This window comes from Pholis gunnellus, assembly GCF_910591455.1.
Source record: "Pholis gunnellus genome assembly, chromosome: 1".
Classification (NCBI taxonomy): domain Eukaryota; kingdom Metazoa; phylum Chordata; class Actinopteri; order Perciformes; family Pholidae; genus Pholis; species Pholis gunnellus.
The window spans coordinates 2211717-2231790 of NC_136528.1; positions in this window are offsets into that span (position 1 = coordinate 2211717).

Here is a 20074-nt window from a genome sequence, read left to right on the forward strand (position 1 = left end):
CAAGTAATTCTAATTGGCTAAAGGTAACCCAGGAAATGCTCATTTGGGTTTTTTGGATGGCCATGACAAATGGCTTATTCTACGATTTAGGTTTGGAAGCTTGTTCATTTCCACTGTAGTTTATTACTAGAGTTCATCATAATGGTCCACAATTGTTGGTCAACTTCAAACAGTCTCAATTTATTCACTACTTACTTGATTTTACACGTACTTGATTTTTTTAATTAATTATTCATATTAATTATTTCAATTTCGATCAAAATCACCTTTACTAGTGAGTTGGTACATTTACAAAATTGTGAATGGAAACCCAACTGTATGTGTGTGTGTAGGGGGGAGGGGCAGCATATATCACTGTGTGGTTTGGAGCTCTATCAGAGTGCGTGTGTGTGTGTGACATTGTGTGTCTGTGTGTGTGTGTGTGTGTGCACAGCAACCTGAAGCCAGCTTGTCCTTGAGACAACCTCAGATGGCAGATCTGACTCAAAGACAGCATTGTGTTTAATTTGTTTTTTACCTGCTGGAAGGTCATCAAGCCCGGGACAAGTTCGGTGGGAGGTTTGGGCGGGTGGGGGTCGGGGGATGACCATTCTCTCTGATTATAAGAGCCTAAACAGACTCTCGACCCAATGTCGCATTTATCATTTTCAAACAGCTAATATCTTCGGACGAAACGGTAAAGGATGGCGACCCTACCCCGCCGTTGCAGCGGTGGACCGAGGGCAGGTAGGAGGGAGACAGGGAAGACACGGGTCAACCTTCAGATGCCCCAGGCATTGTCCATAGAGAGAGGGAGAGAGACAGAGAGAGGGAGAGAGAGAGAGGGAGAGAGAGAGGGGTGATGTATTTTAAAAAGCTCTCCTGACCTGTAGGCACCCAGTCCAATGTTTGCTTAAATGGACAAGCCATAGTTTTAGAATGTGCTTTGTGTAGCAGATTTTGAAATGCGCTATTACATTTCAAAGGACACACATGTTCATCACACACACACACACACACACATGCGTAGGTCCACACAAACACACACTTATTGAAGCTGCATAGGGCATCGGTGTCAGCCTGAAGGTTTCTGGCAAGGTCCTCTGGGTAATTCCCATTCACCTTGTCCAGGGTCTGTATGAACAGAGAAGTGTGTGTATTGTGTGTGTGTGTGTGTGTGTGTGCGTGTGTTTAGACACTTATTTTGTTGTATCTGCGTGTGATCTGACTCATTTTTATGAGACAGAAGTACGGAAAACAAAAAGGAAGTTTTGGAGGTCACGAACAAATCTTAGTCTCTACCTTGTGCTGTGTGTGTGTGTGTGTGTGTGTGTGCATAACTGCACCCTTGTTTGTTTGCACCTGTGTATGTGTACGCACTCCAATATAGTAGCAAATTGAGGAGAGCGTGCTGTTGTGACTACAGGTATTTGTGGAGACTGTCTATATGCAAATGATAAAAAGATGTGAACATAATGACCCGGCATTGAGAAAGACCCGGGCTCTTTGGCTGTTTAGAATGAGGTGGGAGCAATAAGAAAAACCTCATGCGGCTGCAGTGGAGAATACTGGGAAAGGAGTATCTGGCAAGTCCAAATGCCCATTTCCTGGTTGTTTCTGTGTGGACACACACGGTATGCAAGGGCTAGACAAAGTAAGAGAAACACTCGATAATATTTAAAAAACAAAAAGTGAATGGTTTTAAAAAACGATTTAAACCCTCTGGGCAGCTATTAGTTGCAGTTCATTTTATTGAGGCCTCTAAAAATACTGAGCAATGTTGGATCCGGCCAGAGGTAAGTCATCTTGGTGGCCTTCAATGATCCACCTACTGAAAATCAGTGCATGCTCAATGTTGCTGGGAAATCAAACCCAGAGGACAAACAATAAGCTGACAGTTTCTGTTAAAAATCATATGAATTTGCTATTTTTTCACATAAAAACAAGCAAAGTGTTCATCACGGCACCGAAAAGAAAAGACATTTTGAAATAATCTCTTCTTGCACATTTTAATCAGGAGAGACTAAATTAAAGAGTGGCACTTTTTTAATGGTGGCTGTCACTAAATGATCATGTCTTTTTTTCTGTGAGGTTTGCTTGATTGAGGGTTCTGAGTCGGAGAACTCTCTGAACTGCAAAAACTGAAATGCTTATTTCAACTCAGCCCATTTCCACCCACATTTTGTAAGTCTAGTATGCGTTTGCTTCAGCTTTCCAGCCTTTGTTTTGCCTGACTGACCCACAGTATGATTATTCTCTGCCTAACCCTGTTGGATAAATATGTCAGTTCTGACTGCACTGCTAGTTTAACGTGAACTTTCATGTTAATCTGACTGCCTTTGTGTCATGCTTTTGGGTTAGAGCGTGCCGATGCTCTGAGCCATTACTGTTGTAGTCCTGAAATAAAGCGGGAATTGGTAGATACTGAAAATTGTCTCTCCGAAGCAAAGTGTTCCGTGACTTAAGCTTGATTTATGCTTGACCCGTTCGAGAGGGATCGCAAATGTCCACAAAGCCGAAGTGACATCACACCATCACACAGGACCTTTTGGGGGGGGGGGGGGGGGGGGGGGGGGGGGGGTCTAGAACTATGCAGATGGGCATTAACCATGATAAAACCCCGCTATAGTCCTGAGTTCTTATAGACACTGTCCCCTACAGTTTGGGAGAATATTGATTTGCCGTGAGGAGTAACCTGCTTGGAGTATAAAAGACTCAAACGTTTCCTCCTCACCATTCCCCTTCAGCTCATGTCTGTTCGTGAAGTATAACTGTGGCTTGAGATGGGAGGCTGTCAAAGAGAATGTGCCAGTGATTTACACTGTTAAGGGCAACAGAGTACCTCCGGACAGGGATTTGCATAAAGTCAGTTGAGTATGAGCGAGAAAAACTTTTTGAAATCTCCAAGCATAAAGTTTCCAAAGTATGCCAATAAAATGTCCAGGCCAGGCCCAGTCACCATGAGCTGTGGAGAAGCAAACTATCTGTACATGACTCATACAACAGGCCTGGGAATTTTGTTCTTGCCTAAGAGGAAATTCCAAAGTGGTAATTGCAGCAAGTTCTCTTAAATAACGCTGACTTGCCCCCCAAAGAATAAATCAGTTCATACAAGTGGTTCCACTGATCCGTCAGCTGTAAAGATCTAGATGGATGTGACCTGCAGCAGGACTCTGTATGAGCTCATTTTTTATCAGAATGAGTAGTGAAGTGTCTCCCACAGGATTATGCGAGACTGTTGTGTGTTAGCCCGGCAAGGACCAGCCAGTAACTGGGAGAGGTCCCAGTAGGGGATCCTCCCGCTCTGGTGGGCGGCCGTCCCTGGAGTGTAGAAATGTTTTTGTTTCGAAACTGTTGCGGGCTGGATGTCCGATCACTTAGATTTCATTTGAATCAGGCTACACATTCTGATTGGATATGGGTCCAACATGTCTGACGCCGTAGATATAACCACTTTATTACGTATCACCTGAAAGCGGGGGGGGGGGGGGGGGGGGGGGGGGGGGGGGCGCCAGTCATTGACGCCCTTTTTCTGGCGCCAATGACTGGAGGTGAGAAAGTGAAGGATGCATGGGTCAATCAAACACTGACATGAGAGCTGACAGCTGCCCAGGATGGAATCGCTGTACATTACCGTAACATGAATACAACTTCGACAAAAAGATTACGTAACGTTTACAATAAAAGATCATCTTTTCAAGAATCTTAGGAAATGGCTCCCCTATGCCTGGTAAACAAATTGACAACAGTGACTAATAATACTAAATCATAGAAGCTGTGAGGTATCGTCAACTTAATCTTGATCATCTGGATCAATTCAAACTGCTGGCAATGCAGAACAGTGATCAGAGCAAACTACTGAATGATGGCTGCCCGTTACAGATCCACCAGCATGTGTGTGTCTAATAGCTCGACGTGGACACATTTGGTCTGGCTAAAGGAAACAGTCTTTCTATTTCCCATCTGGATGTGTGACTCACTCTGGTGCTCATTGTGCTCTGGGCTCCGGCTTTGTTGCTTCCTCATGCAGGTTGAATGCATCCCTGCATTGGACACAGCTGGCGTGCAAATGGCCATAAATAACAGCTTTGCTTAATGTGGCTTTGAAACTAACATTAGAGTGATGACCGCTTTTAAATTGGACGCTGCTGCTCAGATAGTATGCGGGGGGAATCTTTGTCACGATTCCATTCAGAATAGATTTTTGATTCAATACTGATTGTAAATTCAGTAAATAAAAAAACTATTTCCAGGCTCTCGGTCCAGTGTGCCAAACAATTTGCTTTCTTTAATCAACTGACTGGCTTTGGTGTTTTTAAAGGGTTAGTTTTGACTCATCAAAGTCACACAATAACACAAACTAACAGATTGATGCAGTGGTGGCTTTCTGTATTCTGTGGGGTTAAATTACTGTTCTTGTCAAAGGACTCTTGTGGCTTTTGAAGAGAGCGATACAACAGCTTCAGTTCCCCGTCAGAAAGGGCGGTCTGACACCAGGTCAATATTATACGCTACTTATAGTGGACACTTGATTTTCTTTAGGTGCGCCTTTCTTTTAGCTGTCAAAAATAGGTTTCGCTGCTGACCCTGTTCACAGTAGTACATTACTTTGCTTCTGTGCTGGTACTCCTGTCTGTTTCACCAAAGTGGGAGGGTGCCAACCGCCACCTACTGTAGATAATACAGTATAATACACTGACGCTTGCTAAACCGGGAGTTGGATGCTCCATTCCGCTACTGTCTATCTCTGGGTGATGGTGTAAAAAGTATTTACAAAGTACAACATCTTCATGTTGTAAAGCTAATTGCACTCTTTGGGTGACACCCTTTTTTGGTGTTTGTCATCGTAATGTTATTCATAATACACAAAAATCCGTATTTGGAATATGGGAATGGATTTTGAACTCTAAAAGAGGAAAGTTGTGATTCTAACAGTCTGTGAATTGATTTATTTTTCCCTCCAACCCTGCTGTTGCTTTAATATGAACACCATGTAAGTTGCAATTTCTGTGTATTTTTCTTCCCCAAAGAAATAACTGCAGTACTTCTTGTCATCATAAAATAATGTCCTGAGATGCTGAGGTAGCTTTGCAGAGAGGCCTTCAGGCCGGATCAGGGGTGTCATATGTTCACAGACTGTTAAGCTGAACTGACCTAATTGATCATTTGAACATCAAATGTAAAATGATTCATTAAGTGGCTATTGAGATGAGGAGTGGACATATATAGCTTGTAAAAATGTGGTGTTTCTGGTATTTTGTCCTTGCTCATACACATGCCCACTCCTGTCTGTAAATGGGATTTTATGATTGCAATTGTGCTTCTGTCTGCATGTGTTTGTGTCCTTATCCACTGTACCTCCTGTCTCATTTGCCCTGTCTTGTGTATTCCACATCCCCACAGTGTGTGTGCATGTCTTTGTGCCTCGTTGCATCAGCGCGGACCGCTGGAAACAGGCTCATCACTGCCGGGTAAGAGGACGCGGCGGCGGTGGCGGGGAGCCGACAGAAGGTGGGGCAACGGAGGAACGGGGAATGTGGATGCAATCCTAAGTGTTAGTGATGGACTAGACAATGGAAGGTGATGTAGGATTTAAATCAACTCTTCTTTTTTTTTTCCTCGGAGCACTTGGAGGCTGATGGGAGAGGAAATGGCTCTGTGATGCTATCCGCTGCAATCCCTGCTGGTCGAGAAGCCCCGTCTGTGTGTCTGCTTGTGTCTTTCAGCTTCTCTTTTTCTTTTCGTGGTGTGTCGAGAGACCACGGATTAGAAACGTTTAACCAGAAGGTTGACGATTGGATCCTCGCCCAAAGACTTAATGAGTAATGCTCTTCCCTTTACAACTAGTTACGGAGCTTTTGAGTGAAACGCTGACACGGTGTTAATATGATAGCAAGGACCAAGCAGCCACCATCACCTTTCCCCGGCTAAACAGCATGTACACCTGTTAGTCTTTATGTCCGTCCGTGAGCTGGGCTCTCAATAAAGCTAATCTTAGTAAAATCCTCCCCCTTCTGTTCCACTGCTCTCTCTTTCTCTTCTTTCCCTCCCTCCCTCTCACGCTTACACTGTAAAGTAGAAGCTATCTCCACATTTCTGCAGTATGCATCATCCTGCTGTACACTGCAGTTTTAAGTCAGTTATGAATGCTACCCAGCAGAGCGGAGGTGGTGCCGTGTAGTTGAACACAAGATGATGTCTTCATGCTTCTCGACTTCATCTCTGGAAAAGAAAGTAGTCTCAACCGCATTCTGAGCTGATTGTACAGGAACTTATTTGCCCGTTTTACGAAATAATGATGGGTTACATAAAACAGCAGCAGACACTGTAAATGTGGAATGAGTTTGTGTGTCTTTGCCCCCCACTTACAACTGGCATTAACATGCAATCTGTATCTAAATGCAGCATATGGATTATGCTATTTGATTATGGGCCTTTGCATTTAAAACCTGTTATTAATTCAAGTGTTCTTGTTTTTCCGATTCTGCGACCGCACCTCGACGTGCAAACTCTTCCTGTTATAGCTATTGATTGGTCTGCGAGTGGGCGGGAAGATGCTTCAAGTAGTGGAAATATTTGTAAGATCTCGCTTTGACGAGCCGTGTGTGTGTGTGAGAAAGATGGTCCCATGATGTGTTTATAATTAAACGACGTGCTGCAGCAGCAAATGCTGACCAGTAGGATCGTGGCGTATGAATGTGTGAGTGTGTGTGTGTGTGTGTTGGGGGGGGGAGCAGAGAGAGGATGATAGATGACTTGGCCACCTGCAATATCTCCATACCAGAGGGAGCTATGTGACATTAAATATGGTCACATATGATTATTAATGTAGGACATATTAATAACCAGGAACATGCAAGCAATACGGATGAAGCTGCAGCCACACATCCCTGCTCCCCCAGACAAACACGCACAATGAGTCACAAACGAAACATATAACTTACGAGCTGCCAGGTGAGAATCCGAACATAATCCGCATTATGTTCAACGGCGATGTCTTGTAGCTATTCTATTCTGCCAACATTGTTTGGATTATTTTTTTTCTTCAATATCTGAATAGCCTTCTTGCAAGAAATGTAAAATAAATATGTATAAATTTGGCTTGAAGTAAATTAAATGTGACTGTGCCGGACTTGCAACAAAATGTCAGTAGGTAGTGGTGCTGAAGCTAATGTTGAGGTGCCCTTGAGCAATCTTCTCTAATGTGACCATTAGAAGACTGGTTTGCTCGGCAGCAGACTTTGTGAGACTCAAGTCAAAATGACTTTTATTTGCAGCAGACAGAGACAACGTGTCTTCATTTCTATGCATGAGAATGCACACACACACACACAACCACACACGCACACACACACATAGAGTCAGACACACAGCTGTTTATACTGTAAGCACACAGATCTGAGTAACCCTTGCTGAGGCTTGATCCTCTCTCCCCATAGGAACTTGTCTGGCTTTACCCTCAGCCCGCCTGAGCTCCTCATGGAAAATGACACACATGGCTCAGAGCTTGCTCTCGTTCTCTGCCACGCACACACACTCAAATGCTTAAGCACCTTTCTGTCTGTGTGTGTGTGTGTGTGTGTGTGTGTGTGTGTGTGTGTGTGTTTGTGTGGCTGCTCAGAGTCGTGGCAGAGTTGGGTTGTGACAGCTGAGTCTCAGGAGAGGTTGTGCAGATCAGGGCTGAGCTGAGAACCAGGGGCCCGGATGTATTAGAGGGGGAATTACACGACAGCAGCCCCACGTGAGAGCCTTATCTCCTGGCTGCTGCCTCTCCCACAGCCCCTTCCCCCTGGAGCCCTCGGGGGAGGATACATATCTGTCCGACTTACCCCGTGACTGTCTGTCTGCCTTACCCACAGACCGTCTCTGACTTACTGACTTAAGCCCTCTGTATGCTTTACAATTTTGTCTGTCTCAGATGAGTTTACAGTGTTGAGAAAAACCTGGTGAAATTTCTGCTCAAATTGAGACCGCAAGGCAAGTGTCTGATGATGTCATGATTGTAAAATAATGATCTTATCCACAGGTCAGCATTTTGGTAACCACTCCTGATCAACATAGTATGTATGAGTCCAGATCAAATATCAAGATCGACCATGACCGCTCCTGAACCTTGGTTATTACTGTAACCATTAACAAGTACCTATTTATACCCAAAGTGTAATTTCTCTCACCCTAATAAAGTGCTTTTGGTGCCTAAATATAACCAAACCTTAATCATGGCACATCAAATGCACGGCCAAATCATGTTGCCCTGCCAATAGAGGCGTCACGATTGTACGTGTAATACTAATGGGCAGTTACAGACTGTATATAAGAAGTGGACTTAATCATTGTGATGTCATGGTTTGTGGACTGCCGTTTTGAAGCCTTGAGTTCAGCGATTTCGCCGTCGCCATCTTTGAATACGATCGTCGCCATGTTGTTTTTTTTGTAACCAATGAACAGTTACTATATTTGGACTGAGGGACCATATTTTACTAAATGAACATCATGCAAGACCTAAAACTAGAGACTGAGACCATAAACTCATGTTTACAATGTTTAATGAGGTAATAAATCAAGAGAGAAGTAGAGTCATTTTCTCATAGACTTCTATAGGACCAGAGGAGTCGCCCCCTGCTGGTCAGTAGAGGGAATGTAGGTTTTAAGACACTTTCACTAGGCATAACCGGAGGTTATTTGAGTTGCACACAACATATTGAAATAAATGATTGTATGAAGTCAAAGCTATGCACCATTGGCCTTTGAATTTCCATCAGACTAGTAGGCAATTAGTTATTAGGCGATTAGGCAAACCGTCCTACCCCCTAGCTTTACAGTTTAGAGTATACTATACATTTCAAGACAAAAACTGAAGGGCGGGAATCAGAGAAAAAGTCGCAATTACAAATCAATCTACTACTTGATCAGCGCGGACAGCACCATGGATTTATCTATACACAGCACAGTTAGGTACCTGAGAGGCCATAAATTCTAACTCGCACAAACCTGATTCAGATAAAGGATCAATGAGTCAGGCAGACTACACTAACATGTACAACTAAACAACCCCTCTGCCCCCGCGCTCTCTCTGCTACTGAGGGATGGAGGGGGCGGGGGGGGGGGGGGGGGGTGGCATCCCGCCTCAAATGAACTACCGCATGGTGCCGTGTGATCTACTTCCAACACGCCGGTTCCTTTGTGGGAGATGCTGTGTAGAAGGACTAATCAGAACTAACAAGTCTGATGTGCAGAGGTTTCTGTAGACGTTACGCAACAGTCTGATGCTAGCTGATGAAAATCTACCCAGTGGATCGGTCTGGAGACGCCTCACAGGATTGCGGTGCGCCACTAGATTGCCATCGCCACACCCTCCACCCCCCCCTCTCCTCCCACTGGGGAGGATGGCAAGTCACCTAGAAAACTATAAACTCAATATATTACTGTCTAAATGTTTTTCTCTTTTTCTGACTCTATAACAGCAAAAACAACATGGAGGAAAATTCTGAACACTTCTTTTAGTCACTTCTTGAAAATCAGTCACCATGGATATATTGTTTAAAATCTTGTCGTGGTTCAGGCTTCACCCTCTGACTAACTTCCTGTCTGGATAACTTATTGTCTCTGTCTCTTTCTGTCCGTCTTTCTGCCAGGAGGCTGTTAAATCAGTGGTGATACAGTAAGACTGAGCTGTTTACACCAGGGTTAACGATGAGGATACGTGTGTGTGTGTGTGTGTGTGTGTGTGTGTGTGTGTGTGGATGACGTGGGAATGCACACACACTCGCAGCACTCATATCATTCATTCATCCCACTAGAGTGCTTAGTGTTTCACCTTGTGTTAGCTGGCAGATGGTGATGCTATGGGCAATCACACTGCTTTATGAGAGAGAGAGAGAGAGAGAGAGAGAGAGAGAGAGAGAGAGAGAGAGAGAGAGAGAGAGAGAGAGAGAGAGAGAGAGAGAGAGAGCACGATGCATGCATTGTAGGAGTGAGCTAGGAAAAGAAAGTAATATTCAAAATCCCCCAAAAACAATAGCATTTGTTGCTTTCACAACCAAACTTTGAATTAAAACGTTCAGCACTCTCGGAGCAACATTGGAATACATTTGAAGTTGAGTGTTTCTGTCCAATATTGACAATATAAGATCTTTTAGCTCTGTTTTGGTCCGATCATCTCTTGAGGGAAATATCCAGCTCTGTAGCTGCTAAATGCTCCTCTATGTTCTCTAGCTGTTCACTAACTTTTTATGTGGTGTGTCTGCTGGTTTGAGCTTTTGAGCGTTAAACCAAAGAGGTGAAAGATGCTAAAATGTTCCATAGAACTGAGGAGTACTGCAGAATCAGGTGATAGTTTGTCACAACGATTTACTCCTTTTGCATCCCACACTCCTTTGACCTGTCGTTAATAACAACATATCGATGAGTGCAACTTCAACTCAGGGCTTTAACCTCACAGTTTTCATCAGCCTTTTCACCTTAGTATGCAACTTAGGTCATGTGATTGAAAGTGAACCTTCTCCAGTTGAACGCTCTGGACAAAGCAAGTATACGTGAAACTTGAGTTTAGATTACGATGTCAAGACTGGCAAATACCTTTTCAAAAATGTATTTGATGATAAACAAAAACATTTTGTTTTGCCGTAATATAACGCACTTAAAACTACGTTGTATTACAACATTTGTCTTGCATGTATTCTAAATGTGTATTGCAACTATATTTGCATGCTTTCCAAATTATTAATCAATAATTTGTAAGTAATTTGCGACTGTGGCCGAGTGGAGAGCAGGGCCGTCCTTCAATCAGAGGAATCGGCGGTTCGATCTCCGGCTCCGCTAGTCGCATGTCGATGTGTCCTCGAGCGAGACACTTAACCCCAAAAATGTCTCTCGTAGCTGCGCCTACGGTGGAGAAATGTGACAGAATCTGAATTGTAACTCGCTTTGGAGAAAAAACGTCTGCTAAATGACTGTAATGTAATGTAATGTAGTAGACAATAGTAATTCTTTTGATGGAGCAAGGTGAGTTGAGTATGTGAACGGGCCTTTCACAGTTATCTCTTTGACAGTTAATTATCGCGCCTCCATCAGGCCGATTGAGGTCATATTTCTTGTAAAGCATTCGCACATCATTTCCAGTCATGGGGGACAGTTTCATGTCTCTCATACGTTTCAGCTCGCAGCATAAGACAACAAACACTGATTAGCAACAATGAACGTAAAAACAAATAAATAACCCAACAACAACGCATTTTGTTCTTTGTGTATAAATCTGCTTCATCAGGTCTGCCTGATTGATGCACAGAAGGAACCATTTCTCCAGCTGTGACCCAACCGCCTCAAACCAGTGACAAGAACATCGACAAAAAAGAAACTTAACCAAGGAGAAAGTAACCAAAACTTTTTGTTCAAACTCAGCAGAAAAAAAGATGTAGAATCATATCACATATGGTAAGAAGCCGGTTGAGAAATAAGTTTCTTTCTTCTTCTCCAACGAATTCAATTTCTCTTTAGTTTTGTGTGCACACACGTCCACAATCTCACTGACTGCAGGAGTGTTTTTATAAATGGATTGTGTGCGTGTGTGTGGACATCTGCTGGTCTCTGTGTGAGTGTATAGAAGTCTATTTGTGTGTATTTGAGTATATTCTCGGTGCACGGTATATGTTGCTATTTCATGACAGGGGCGACAGATGAGTTCCCAAGTCCTGTGGGTCCTGTGCTTTAGTGGCTGGCATACTTCCTACTGCAACATGACAATGGAGCCTCCGCGGATAAATAAGCGTCTCGTCTGCCTGGAAACAAGAGCTCTGGAAAGTGGCCCAGATTCCTACACACACGGACCCCGATTGGTCCAGAACAGGTCCACTTTTTCTTTCTCGCAGGTGCGACATCTTTTTATTCATTTGAGAGGACAAACCTGTGTGACATGCTGTGTCTACGCGCATGTGTGTGTGTGTGTGTATGTCAGTCTACAGGGACTTAGATAGACACACACAGGTGTAAATGTGATGGGACATCTTAAACATGAGGATGCAAAAAATTGATTTTGTTAGTATTTTGGTTTGCTTAGTTGTTTTAATCCCATCCATCAAGCTGACATCTGAATCCCAGATTGAAACACCACCAGAAGTTCCGATCTATTTGGGGGTGATTGTAGAATTTGCTAAATTATTGGGCAACATGATTAAAATAAATGAACGTGCTCCGGCCAGCTGTCTGGGTGAGAAAACCCCCATGCATGCTCAATGAAATGTGTTCTTTGACCGCTTGCCAAGTCGACACCCGAAACTTCATCGCTATTTTGGCAACATTCAGAGCAAAAAAACAAACAAACAGCCGCTGCGGTCTTGGGAGCCCTCAATCGTACCGATTTACCATACGGCTCTATTTCCTAGGCAGAGGATGGCGTTGAGCATTATTCAATAGGCGGCTTCGATATCAACTGAGTCGTCTGGCGCTCAGGGTCAGGGATGATATGCGCCATCTCTGACATGATGAATGTGTTTTTCTCCCCCTGCTCACACCTTCTCAAAGAGAAACATAATAACAAAAGTTTTCCTCCAAACTGGGAGAATAAACTTTTTTCTCCCTTTCTTTAACTCCCCCCCACCACCACCAGCTCCTGTCCTCTTTCTCTTAAGACAGAGAGAGAGGGAACACAGGGTGATTCTTTTTTTTTTGGGGGGGGGGGGGTCTGATTGCTATGCATTGTTTAGTTTCTTTCATTAATGCTGGGTGCCAGTCGAGGGCTACAGATGAACAATAGCTGGGGCCCCAGGCGTGGATCAATAGCAGATTGCTGATAGTGCCCCGTCCATTCTCCCCACCAGATTACATGATAAATGGGTCGGTCCATACACAGTGACAGGCCCAGGGCTAGTCGGGCCCAGGTAAGGCCCTGCGTCTACTGGATACCACATCCTCCGTGTGTGTGTGTGGCAGAGTGCATGTGTGGGTCGGAATACAAGCGTGTATTTTCAATCATTGGGTGTTTATGTGGGAGCATGTGTGTGTAGATGTGTGCTCACACAAAAGTGCTGTTTTATATACTTGTGAGGGTGACCACTGAATGATGTTCTATGTTAGTGTGTGTTGTCTGTGAGTGAGAGAGTATGTGAATTGATACAGATGATGCAGCTGCTGCCGCTTGTTGATTACGGTTTTATTTTGGTGTCGTGCATGCAAATATGGCCACGCTGCAATGGGCTTCACAAGACACCACAAAATGACCACGCAATACACCAGACCCAGAGTGAAGCTCACACACTTTTAAATGATTACACAAAAAGTCCCAGAATAAAGGATGCCAAACACACGTGTTGCATAATCACATACTTTCATATTTGTAATACTTACCTAAAAAAAAAGCTGTCCATCTGACGTGACCCAAATTTAAGACAATTTCCAGCCATTATTTATCGAGGATTGTGTACCTTGAAGTGACAACATAACAGCGAGACAGTTCGAAATGTGAGCCTCGCATTTGAGAAGAACCATTCTGATATCAACCATGGACATAATAATTCATATTTTGTCGGCACATTATTATGCTTACAATGAAAATGCCAACATGCTAATGTTATGTAGGCGTTAAACTCGGACGTCAGCGTCTGAAGGGAGTGACATACGTTTTGTAGGTGTTTGAGCATAAGCTGATCTGAGGACGAGGCTGGATGAAAAGTCAAAGGATCAAGTGGATGTTTGTACAACATTTGAATCCATCTCACTCTTTAGGATTCGACTGTGGCTCATCCTTCAATCAGAGGATCGGCGGTCCGATCCCCGGCTCCGCTAGTACAACAAGTAGGATTCATCCTCTGGGGAACAGGAGTATTTGTACAAAAAAAAGTCCACCAAAATGGTGGACTTACTGACTGAAGGACAGAGAGACGGACGGACAGACTGGTCGACTGGCTGACACTCAAAATTCCCAGTTCTACAATAGGCTGTGGCAAACCAACAGCTGTTCCACTGTAATCACTGAAACACTTTAACTACTTAAAACCGATGCCGGCCCCGGTGCACCTTTGTGGACTTGTAAACAGCTGTTTATAAGAACACATCTTCTCTTTTAACTGCTAACCTGGTCTGAAGGACCAATATCTGAGTTTGGCTTTTTTACGGACACGGCAGCAGCTGCTCTGAGACGGAAACAATGAAGTCATCCGCCATCGTTGTTACAATACGCTGACATGTAGAGCAGCTGTCACCATGCGTGATGTTGCTCGTTGTGGTTGAATTACGTCGTACAAGGTGAAAACGGGAGCAAAGCTTTTTATTCGGTGATATTTGTTTCATCTAAAAAGGGCCTTTTAAAAAGGATCAGTTTCCACTTCTTCAAAATCACACACACTTTCCTCTTTAATGTTTTTAAATGTGCCAAACTCAGCTGCTAGAGGAAGAATTCCTGTTCTTTGTCGAGCAGCTGAAGAGCTTTGGCTTGATTCAGGATGTAAGCATAATACGTGCTTCATTTAGATTTTTCTTTTAAACACACTGAACATTGAGAAAAGCTTGCTTTTGTTTTTTCCATTACTCCACATGTTAACGTTGAAAAAAAAACAATGAATAAAGCTCTTTAGCCTATGGAGAGGTGTGTGATTTACATATCAATGTATTCATCAATGAGTCAAAATGAAACGAGACAAATCATTTCACATTTCCGTCATCTCTCTGAATCACGAGCAGTCCTGTCTTTGTTTATGATGCAAGTACGTATTTGTGAAAGTGGATGTGTGTGTGTGTGTGTGTGTGTGTGTGTGTGTGTGTGTGTGTGTGTGTGTGTGTGTGTGTGACAGAGGCCAGGCACCGAAACAATGACTCCCCTATAATGGACACAGAGAGGACCGGGGCAGATATAAGGCTCCAAATTGGCAATTTACTGTAGCTACAGTAGGACACAGTGTCAGCTGGGCCTCAGTCTAATAGGGGTTAAAAACCTTAAGTGGAGCAAAGAGCAGCGCGTCGCTCTGTGCTGAACCGCGACACAAGTTAAGGCAAACATACATATTGATCCTGTGTTTCCAATTATTCCCTCCCTCCCCCGGCAGCAGCACGTCACCACAAATTATTTTCTCCCTCGGTCACATGTTCAAAACAAATGCTTTGGATATTTACCCCCGTCCCCCCCCCCCCCCCCCCCCGTCCCCCCCGTCCCCCCTTAAGCCACGCAATCCGTCACGGCATTTTATGATTTGTGTGATATTTTCCAGAAAATTGATGGGAGGGAAACAAAGTGAAAGTTGCTATAATTCAAGGTCCTTTAGTAAAGCCGGGGAGCACCGGTGGCCAGTTAATCTACTCATTGACACGTTGTCCTCTGGTGCGGCTGAAGGACGGTCTTTAGACTAATGACCGCACATATGGCGCGTTGCCCATTTAAAAGAGAAAACAAACAGCTCCTGGCTATGGAACTGTGTGAGCGCATGGCGCACCGGTGTGTGTGGAGACAGGAAGCCCACGCCTGCAAACCGAAGCACAGACGGCACGCTCGTCCGTCGCGTCTCTTCTCCGGGACACACGTAGAAACAGGAAGTGATGGATGCAGGGATACTTAAGTAATTACTTATATTTTTATGTACATATGTATCAGCTTGGATTGATGTAAAACAATAATGACTGAACTCAAAAGTTGGCCTCCTTTCATTCACTACACGTAATAAGAAGTTGAAGATGACGTTAGGACACAATGTAATGATGGCGGCTGTTCAAGACAAACACCAAAGGGAGCATCTGACAGCACCCTAACCCCCCACCACCCAACTTACAGTTTCTCATTTCTCTTCGTCCTATTGTTCTTCATTTTTTTTTCCTGTCCTCTTTTTACGGGGACGAGGCGAGCAGACAGGCCAATACTTTAAAAGGTGTGTGATTAGGTGTCTGCTGTCCTCTGTGACGCTGTGGACGATGTGATTGATGGAGGTTGGAAGTTCAAGACGGATGAAGTGCTTGAGGGCTTTGGGATTTTGACAAAAATAAACTACTTTTTTAGGACGGTTGATGTGACACGATGAGGGATTAAAGTGTGTGTTCAGGTTCTTGTCCTCCAAAGAGAGGACATCGTGATTGTTGCAAAACAGTCGGCAGAAAAAAGATTGTTGGTGTTGTATGTTTTCTAGAAACCACGGGAGATGTTGAATGTGAATGTTTCTGAACCGTAAATAGATAACAACCGTAACTAATGTAAATAAGTTGTAACCGCCCTTAATGGAGTCTGATCGTTGCCACTTAGCTTCATACCAGTATTTACAATAACAGTAATATTCCATAAATGAAATATTGATATTTTTACTAAACATATATTCTAATATTGTGTAAATAATCCAGTCATTTTATATATACGGTTACGGTTATAGACTCTCTCCACCTCCCTACACTGAAATGAAGACGAAAACAGACTTAAGAGGACTTTGACTGATTAGTTAATACTAATTTTCTCTACATATCGTAATATCATTATCCTGAATTCTTTTGACCATGATAATCGTGTAGTGAAACTATGAGATCGTGATAGCGCTGCTTTTTGGGGAATAAACGTAATGTTGTGATGCAAAGTCCTCGTAGTCAAAATGTTGGTGTGTAAGAGTAGTGGTTGCAACGTCAGTCACTCCTCTATAACATATGAAGTGATAATCTGAGGTGTATTTAGCAGAAGTATGTGTCCACTCCCTGCAGGCTGTGAGCTGCTGGGATCATTCACACTGACAGTCCCTGTGTGCGGCTTCTATACACCTTCAACACAATTACACAAACCCTGCTGTACAGTTGCTAAACCTTCACTCGCTGCTGCATGCCGTGTCGGCGCTCATGACGTTAGTGTGCCGAGACATGATGCATAAATCCATGTGTACGAACACTCCCATAATGTTACTCTCTTTAAAGTAAAAACCCTCTCCTCTGACATTTTATCGTGGTATAGTATTCTTGACATTTCGCTCAACTGACATCTCATTTAGAGCGTGATCAACAGGTCAATTGATTAGAATGTCAGCCTGGAGAGAACAGTGACTGGCTAACACAGCTTTAGTGATCAGTGCAACACATTTCCCTCAATAGAAACACAGAGAAGCATATCTTGAAGTTACTTATATCAAACTTTAATGAGAAATACTTCATTGTGATGTGATTTTGCTATGAACCGTGCAACACAAGCTAAAAGGTCCCCCCCCCCAAAACCCCAATGGACGTCTCAGGGAGGAGACACATGGCGACTGAGCACCAAGAAGGTTTTTCCAGCAGCACTGGCACACAGGACCCAGGCGTTGCCAGTGTTGCAGATCAGCACAAGTGTTGCCATTTCGCTGATTAAACTCTGCCACGCCCACCTCCAGTTCTTACAAAGAAAGCAGCCGTCGGCTAACCAACCCATTAGCACCAATGACAACATGAGGAAAACCGATGTGAGAAACAGTGTTGGAGGGGAGCAAGTTGCTGTGAGGGACATCCATCCGCTGCGGTAGTCTTGGCTCTCACTTTGGTGTGGAGACCCATCATGCGGTGATCAGCCGCTATTACTGGCCTGGAATGGAGGCTGACATAGGCAAATGGGTGAATCAGAAGAAGAAATTCACCTCAGTACCTTTACATGAAGGCCTATTTAAGTTAGCAGGCTCTCATTCTTTTCATTTCCTCCCATTAGTTAGTCTTTCATATGAGATTCGACGTTATAAGTAGGCTACGACAAAACATTCAGGCTTCCACATGTGGCTCAAGGTGTACTGCAGATATAAATGTTAAATAAAAGACTTTGGAAGAAAGTCTGCAAATTCTATTTTACCACCCCAATAAAGTCTTCTGCGATACACCTGTGTTTGGGAATGACTGACTGATTGAGCCCTTCAGGGAGCGGGTCCTCTTCATGCGGTGCCGCAACGTTGCGTTGCTATGTTTCTGCCACCAGGCACGGTCGTTATTATTTAATGATTGGCAGGGAGTTAAGATACCCCTCTGATGTGCCAAAGAAGTACCAGATAAGTGGCTCGGTTTGTTTTGGAGTCAAAATCATAGATATTATGGGGAAAGTTATGTGTCTGGCTGACAATATGACAAAAACAGTGGCAAATATTGACCTAATTCCACCATTCACAGAGCCAGAGGACAGAATTCTAGCCAAGCTAAGGAAAGTTGGCAACTCCCCATTTGGCTTGGAATATCTTATAACAGACAACCTAACAGAACTCTTACATGTATAGGAAGCAAATGTATCTTCTTTCACATCGAATGCACTTCATGTTCACTGTGGTTCTGCTGGGTGTGTGTAGAAGAGCCCAACATGGATGAGGACCTTTTTGTGTCTGGCCTGCTCATCCCCAGATTAAAATGGTCATCCTCTTTGTTCCTGTCTCCACCTGACACTGTGGAGTCCATCACCCAGGACCTCAAGTCGGAGCAGAATACGAGTAGCCTCATCAAGTAGGCTCAGCAGAGGATGTAATTCCTAGAAAGAAGCAGAGAGAAGTTCAAACCTGCCAAAGTCAACGGTGGTGCACTTCTACAACTCCGTCATTGAGTCTATAGTAATCCCACCCCCATCACCATCAGGTACTCCGCTGCCACTGTCGGGGATGGGAGCCGCGTGCAGCGTTATCCTCGGCTGCAACCTGTCGTCCCATTCCAGCTCTGATTCATATTCCAGGAAGAATTGGCCAGTTTTCACTCTATATTCATGCATCTAAGATGTGTTGCTTGTAATTATCTGAGACCTATTTGATTTTGGTCTGTCCTTTAGTAAAATTAACTTGGGCTGGGTTATAAGCAGTGGTGGGACCTCAATTCTATGTGTTTTTGGTTACAAATATTTTTTATTGTGCAGCTGATGCGGGGTCTTTGAACTTCACTTTTTCCACGTGATTCCATCAATAAATATTTGCTTCATTGATTTGTAGTACTACAATTACGTTTCGAATTCATGGTTTTTATGTTGGAAACCAGCAAAATAGTCACAAGTGCATGGACAGTTGATCAGGCTGCCTCCTCTTTTTATGCTACACCTCCAGCAAAACAACATGGTGATAAAGGGGCACTAGAGTTCTCCTTCACAATGTAGTCATTTGAACCCAAACCATGATGATCCCTACCTTTAACTAAGTTGATTTTATGCCTGAAACCTTAACCGTAGCGTTGTCTTATCATATAACAGATTTGTAGGCCACTGAGAGATGACGTCGTCCTGCTGATAGAGGCGTCGTTCTAAAAGTCAATTACAAACGCTTTATTTTGTCATTCAATTTGGATTTCTGTATCCACTTCAGGTTACAGGTGGTTTCAACTATTCCAAATATGGCAGGGGGCACACAGAGATAACAGAGACATTGACAGCTTTAAAATGGGTGAAATATATTATTAAAAGTTCCCGCATTGGGACAAAATGCAACCACCATAGCAAACATGCTCCAGCTCTCCAGTGTTTGAAAACTCTGGACCGGTTGCTCTGAGGCGACAGGGCCAAACAATGACTTTGCCAATATTAATGATCTAATAAATAAGAATGAATACTTTTTTTTTAATTCATGAATTAATAAATCTAAATGAGAATGACTGAATGTTAATGGACCCAGTAAACAGTGCCGACTCAACGGCCCCCGCAGGAAACTCTATGACACGATATTTTACATAAAAGTGCGAAAATATGACAAAACATGCATGCAAGGTTTTTCAAAAATAGAACATATGTGGGTTGTAACATATGTCTGTTTAGTAAGTGCGAGTTTAGAAATGAACATTTGAACGAGCCCTACACTGCATCCTCTCTGCGTTTAATATTGATACTAATTCACATAACTCCCCGGCATGTAGCAGACAGAGAGAGAGAGAGAGAGAGAGAGAGAGAGAGAGAGAGAGAGAGAGAGAGAGAGAGAGAGAGAGAGAGAGAGAGAGAGAGAGAGATCATTGGCTCTGTAGGTGGAAAGCTTTGATCACCACTCTTCAACAAAACGCAGCTCCCTGACACACACACGCACACTCTCACAGACGCACACACTCCCACAACCTGAAGAGCCACAGCGCGAGGGGAGAAATGGGAGTGAAGGAGCGGGAATGATGATGAGAGAAGGTGAAAGACTGCAGGCCACGAGAATAATCCTCTTGTCTTTAATTAAAACTTCCTAATGAT